The following is a 6,203-nucleotide window of genomic DNA, read 5'->3' on the forward strand; positions in this document are numbered from 1 at the left end:
TACGTATTAGATTTTAATTAAAGTTTTCGTTTATATAGTAAAATATTTTGCTTCCCAATGAGTCTGTTGAATATAAATCCTTGGACACTATCAAATCTAAATATAATGATAATTGTCGTAAAGGGTCTATAAAATATTGTATTGTTGATAATTTCTTTTCGAATATAAGTAATTTTCTTGGTTTTTAGTACCAAATTTTCACTAAGAACATTTATAAAACTGGAAATAAAAGTTTCTCTTGTTGTATAAACCGTCTATGGCAGGGGTGTCCAACTTGCACGGCACCAAGGGCCAAAACTAACACCTTTGATATGGTTGCGGGCCATATAATAATTTTTGAGAGCTAAGAGAAACATTGCAATAATAATAAAAAGTTATATCTAATGTGAAGACTGTGGTCGATCGGCTTCATCCACCAATGAGGAAATGTCCACCTCCAGTTCAGTTGTAGACAGTCTCATGAGATGACGTAAGGAAGAATCGGCGAGGTTGCTTCTGTTGTGGTTTTTAATGTACTTCATGGAGGAAAAGGCACTTTGACGTGTATATGTGCTTCCGAACATTGATGTAATCTTCAGACCAAAATCTCGCAGATTTGGAAATTTCTCTTTAGACAGTAATTTGAAAAATTCAAGTCGGGTGGTTGATCTTCAATGATTGCTCCAAAAGAATTATTATAAAGCAGTAAACTGCTTTTGAGACTTTCGATTTCTTCAAATCTTATATTGAATTCATCAATAGCTTGTTGAATTTGTGAACTGCAGCATGAAGACTCAATATTTTCCTCACTATTGAATTCTTCTGCTAGTTGCAGACAGCTAGGGAAGTATGTCAGGTAGTTCTTTTCCAAAGCACGTTTAAACACGCTCAGCTTATTCCGAAATCCGTTTATTTTTCCGATTAAATCTGAAACCGTCTGGTTTCTTCCTTGAAGTATAAACTGTTAAGATGGTTAGTCAGATCTGTTAAAAAAGCTAACTGTCTTAAGAATTCTGGATCCTTAAGCTTTCTTTCCAGTTCAGTTGTGTCCGATGAAACGTAATCATTGAGGAATGCAGGGATTTCCTTCCTTATGGCAAAAAACCTGCACTCAGCCACCTTACATGGTTGTACATTAGCAAGTCTCCGTACTCAGCCTCTGTTTCCACTAAAAACTGCCTGTGTGGGATCGATTTCCACCTCTAATCTTATTTATAATCTTACTCGCGGTTTGAAAAATTTGCTTGACTGATTTTCCACATAAAGCTCCCTGATGTATAATACAATGGATTGCGGGACAAGTAACACCATTCTCTCGAAGCAGACCCGGTATTTATACGGTCACGGTCACCTGGTTTTTTGGCTCTAGAAAATCGAAAAATGGATGGATTTTAATGATCTTGGTCTCAAAATGTTTCATTTTACGGCGGATTTATAAAAAAAAATTAGTAGAAATAGCTGGAATGAAAATTTCTCATAGTTTTACTGTTTTAAATCGTAAAAAAACGGTTTTGCAAAATAATCCTTTACAAAAAATTATCTCATTATCAGATAAAGTTCTTATATTTTTTTTTGTATTCTACATAAATTAATAAACAATTTAAAAAAAAAATCCAAAAAGAATGGTTTTTTCAGTTTCTATAGCTTAAAATGAAATCGATGAAAAACAATCAATTTTCGTGAATAGTTTCGTACTATATTCTTCAATGTTAATAGTTTTTAGACCATTAAAAATCGAAAAATAGATAAATTTTATAATTTTGGTCTCAAAATGTTCCATTTTTCGACGAATTTCTGAAAAACACGGGGGTAGTGGCTGAATTTGCGGCTTTTAATAGTTTTAAACCCTAAATAGTAGAAAAACTTTTTTTTTCAAAATATTCATTTTTTTATGTAAATTGCGAAAAAAAATATACGAACTTGATTCCACGACGTCAGAAACCGTTACGAAGGATTATATGTAGAAAGACATTTTTTTGCATTTAAAGTCATGAAACTGTAAAAAATATTTATTTTTTTTTATAAATCCGCCGTAAAATGGAACATTTTGAGACCAAGATCATTAAAATCCATCCATTTTTCGACTTTCTAGAGCCAACCTAACCTAACCTAACCTAACCTAACCTAACCTAACCTAACCTAACCTAACCAAAAAACCAGGTGACCGCGAAAGTGTATAATTACCATAATTTTTTGTAAAGGATTATTTTGCAAAACCGTTTTTTTACGATTTAAAACAGTAAAACTATGACAAATTTTTATTCCAGCTATTTCTACTAATTTTTTTTATAAATCCGCCGTAAAATGGAACATTTTGAAACCAAGATCATTAAAATCCATCCATTTTTCGATTTACTAGAGCCAAAAAACCAGGTGACCGTGAAAGTGTATAATTAATGCAGAACCACTAATCCAGTTTTTTTACCTGTCATTGATCGGGACCCGTCTGTTGCTATGGCTGAACATTGATCGAAACCTCCAATTCTATCAACTCTTTCTTCACAGCCTCATAGATGTCGTTTCCTTTAGTCGTTCCATAAAGAGGGCAGATATCAAATAACTCCTCTTTACCGGTAAAATCGTCAAAAGTAGGAGCTGACTAACATCTGATTGATCAGTGCTTTCATCCAGACAAAGTTAGAAAACTTTTTAAAACTAGGCTAAGCATAGACTTTTCTACTTGCTCACCCATATCAACTATCCTTCTTTGTATGGTTTGATGTGAAAGTGGCACTGATTGATATTTCTCCGCCATTTTAGAATCTTCAAAAGCTTTGGCCATTTCAACGGCACACTTTTCAATTAAATTGCCATCAGTAAAAGGTTTTTTTGCCTTTGCTAGCTCAAGCGACACGGCATTTTCATGTTGTAAGGTATGCAAGGATAAAGAAAATATAATCCTCTCCGTAAAACATTTCGCGGGCCACAACGAATGGCATCGCGGGCCGGATGCGGCCCGCGGGCCGCCAGTTGGACAACGCTACCGCAAAAAAATAATAGAAATATCAACAAGTACAATCTATCATGGTATAAAAAGTATATAAACATAGAAGTGAATTGAAAATTTTCCATAATATCGACTTGTTATTATTGTTTTATCATATAAACTAAAATAATTGGTATGAATGTATAGTCGTAAAATTGCAACGAACATTGTAATCTATTAATAATTATAAATAATATGTAACAATATTGACCGATTATCTATTATCGATAAAAATTTTAAATATGAACTTTCATGCACAAACTGATGCTGATGATGACAAAATTGAAAAAGTATATTGTAAATATAGGTAAAGATATGAAATGTTAATGATACTACTAAAGTACAACGTCAGAATTATTAAAAATAGTTCAAAAAAATAGTTGAACGTTAAATGAACATAGTTTTAACATCAAGTATGATCGTATAAATGATTTATTTCACGTAACACCATTTTAAATATATATATTTGATAAAAACAACAAATGTAGAATGATAAAACGCAAAATTGAGCATTTCCTTTGAACCCGCGACCATTTTATTGCAAGACGACGACCTAGCCAAGCAACTATCAACATTTTAAGCATAACTAAGAAATTAGTAACGTCGTCTTTTGTTGCAATAATAAATCTTCTTAATGGGATATCATCTAATAGTGAAATTTTGTTATACGAGATAAAAAACACGAAAATTTTGGAAAAAAATCTCCTTTTAGCTCCATACACTTTTCTCAGCGATGTTTCAATGTCCTTTTTATAATAAAAATCGTCAAGCTTCTCAAAATAGCCGTCATTTTCTCAATCTGGGAACAGAAAATAATCCGAGAGTGCTAAATCCGGCGAATAGGGTGCATTAAACGCAATTAAAAGCAATCCAAACTTAAATTCATTAATTTTGGTGATTGCAATAACAGATGTGTGTGCATTGTCTTGATGAAAAAACACTTTCTTCTTAACCAAATGCTTGATTTCTTCGCTCACACGTTGAAATGAGTTTACATAATAACTTGTCGTCGATAGTTTTTCAAAATATTCAATGAAAATTATCCCACGCGTATCCCAAAAAACCGCCGTCATGACCTTGCCTGCAGATGGAACGGCCTTTGCTTTCTTTAGACCAGATTCTCCCTCTTCAGCCCATTCTTGAGATTTTTTATCCATGTATTACCATCAAAAATGAGAAAATATGCATAATCTTAAGTTAATTCAAAGACGCATGGAAATTACGTTAGGGTTTTCCCCAGAGTGTTTACACTGTTTTTTTTTTAATTTTATCACTGTACTTCAAAGAGATAACTAATAATCGTAACGGAATTTCCAGAAAAAAAGTATCTTTAAAGCTTTAATTTATGGTCAAGGTCATAAAATAATAAACTATACTTTATTACTTACAGAATTATAATAATAGCAACTATATATCATGCTTATTGTTTTCATTGAACGGGGTCAGCGGATTATTACCAGTTGTACCATTTGTTTATTCATAGTATTCTGTAGGATTAATCACAACAGATCGTGATTTATAATTCTGAGAAAGCTGCGTTGAAAATGCACCCAATCACCCTATTTGAAAGATATTACGGAAATGTGTGCATAATATGGAATACAACGTCTCCAATTGCAACCCTAAATAAATTTTTTTTTATAGATTTATCATCTTTATTATTATAATTACCAAAGCCGATGAGGTGCTTCAGCTTGAAGCTTTAGACGAATTAGAGCCAATAATTGAAGCCAACTCGTTGTTCGATAGGGGTAGAACCAAGGGTTCTTTGTCTCTTAACAGAACTTACCTGAACCTCCAGGTTGGAAGCCCTGGGTGAAGAAGGTTGGAGGTCGAGGCAACCTTAGGATCCAGGACTTTTTTTTCTCCATACCACTCATGTTGTAGCGTTTGAGCAGGTCTTGTCAAAAGTACCGGTCAGAGCTTCAACATCGATGTTTTGAGGGTAGTGGGTTCCGTTCTTAAACGATTTTTGGTAATTTACTGTAGTGAGTTGGTGCCCCTGAAGAACAGTTTCATTTTGACAGCTGAGTGGACGATGCATGATATTTTGATGAATTTTTAACGTTAACATGGGATAAGCCTTCCGCATTGTTCAGAATTTATAATTTTTACTCATGGCATCAAAAAAACCGATTAACACATTTTCTATGACAATAGAGGCCTCTTTGTCCGAACACCAAGCCATAAATTTTTCATATCGTTTTTTATTTAACAGTTAGTAACTTTTTTATGGTTGTAACTTAAAGTTCTTCACCCAAAATTCCGCTTACAGGGTTAATCCGACTAAAGCAAACTTTAGATTCACAAAATATTTCCAAAGTCAATTGTCAAACGTGAATAAGTGCTACCAACCGACCTACGTTGCGATGTAATTTCCCTATTTCAATATACTATTCCACTATAATTTTTTGTTTTTATCATTGGAAGCCTTTTTGGTAATTATACACTTTCACCGTCACCTCGTTTTTTGGTTCTAGAAAATCGAAAAATGGATGGATTTTAATGATATTGGTCTCAAAATGTTCCATTTTACGGCGGATTTATAAAAAAAAATGGTAGAAATAGCTGAAATGAAAATTTCTCATAGTTTTACTGTTTTAAATCGTAAAAAAAACGGTTTTGCAAAATAATCCCTTATAAAAAATTATCTCATTATCAAATAAAGTTCTTATATTTTTTTTTGTATTCTACATAAATTAATAAACGATTTTAAAAAAATCCAAAAAGAATGATTTTTTCAGTTTTTATAGCTTAAAATAAAATCGATGAAAAACAATCAATTTTCGTGAATAGTTTCGTACTATATTCTTCAATGTTAATAGTTTTTGGACCATTAAAAATCGAAAAATAGATAAATTTTATAATTTTGGTTAGGTTAGGTTAGGTTAGGTTAGGTTAGGTTAGGTTAGGTTAGGTTAGGTTAAGTTGTTTTGTATCACTGAATATTGTAAGTGCTTCAAATGTATTCAATTCACAATTGTTGCAACTCATTGTCAATATATTTCAATTTATTATTAACAAAATCCCACAACTCACAATTATTCAAAAAAATTAACTTTTTTGAAATTTTTTTTTCAAAATATTCATTTTTTTATGTAAATTGCGAAAAAAAATATACGATCTTGAATCCACGACGTCAGAAACCGTTACGAAGGATTATATGTAGAAAGTCATTTTTTTGCATTTAAAGTCATGAAACTGTAAAAAATATTTATTTTTTTTTAATTTTCGTATT

The sequence above is a fragment of the Diorhabda sublineata genome, chromosome 6 (assembly GCF_026230105.1).
Source record: "Diorhabda sublineata isolate icDioSubl1.1 chromosome 6, icDioSubl1.1, whole genome shotgun sequence".
NCBI classification, from domain to species: domain Eukaryota; kingdom Metazoa; phylum Arthropoda; class Insecta; order Coleoptera; family Chrysomelidae; genus Diorhabda; species Diorhabda sublineata.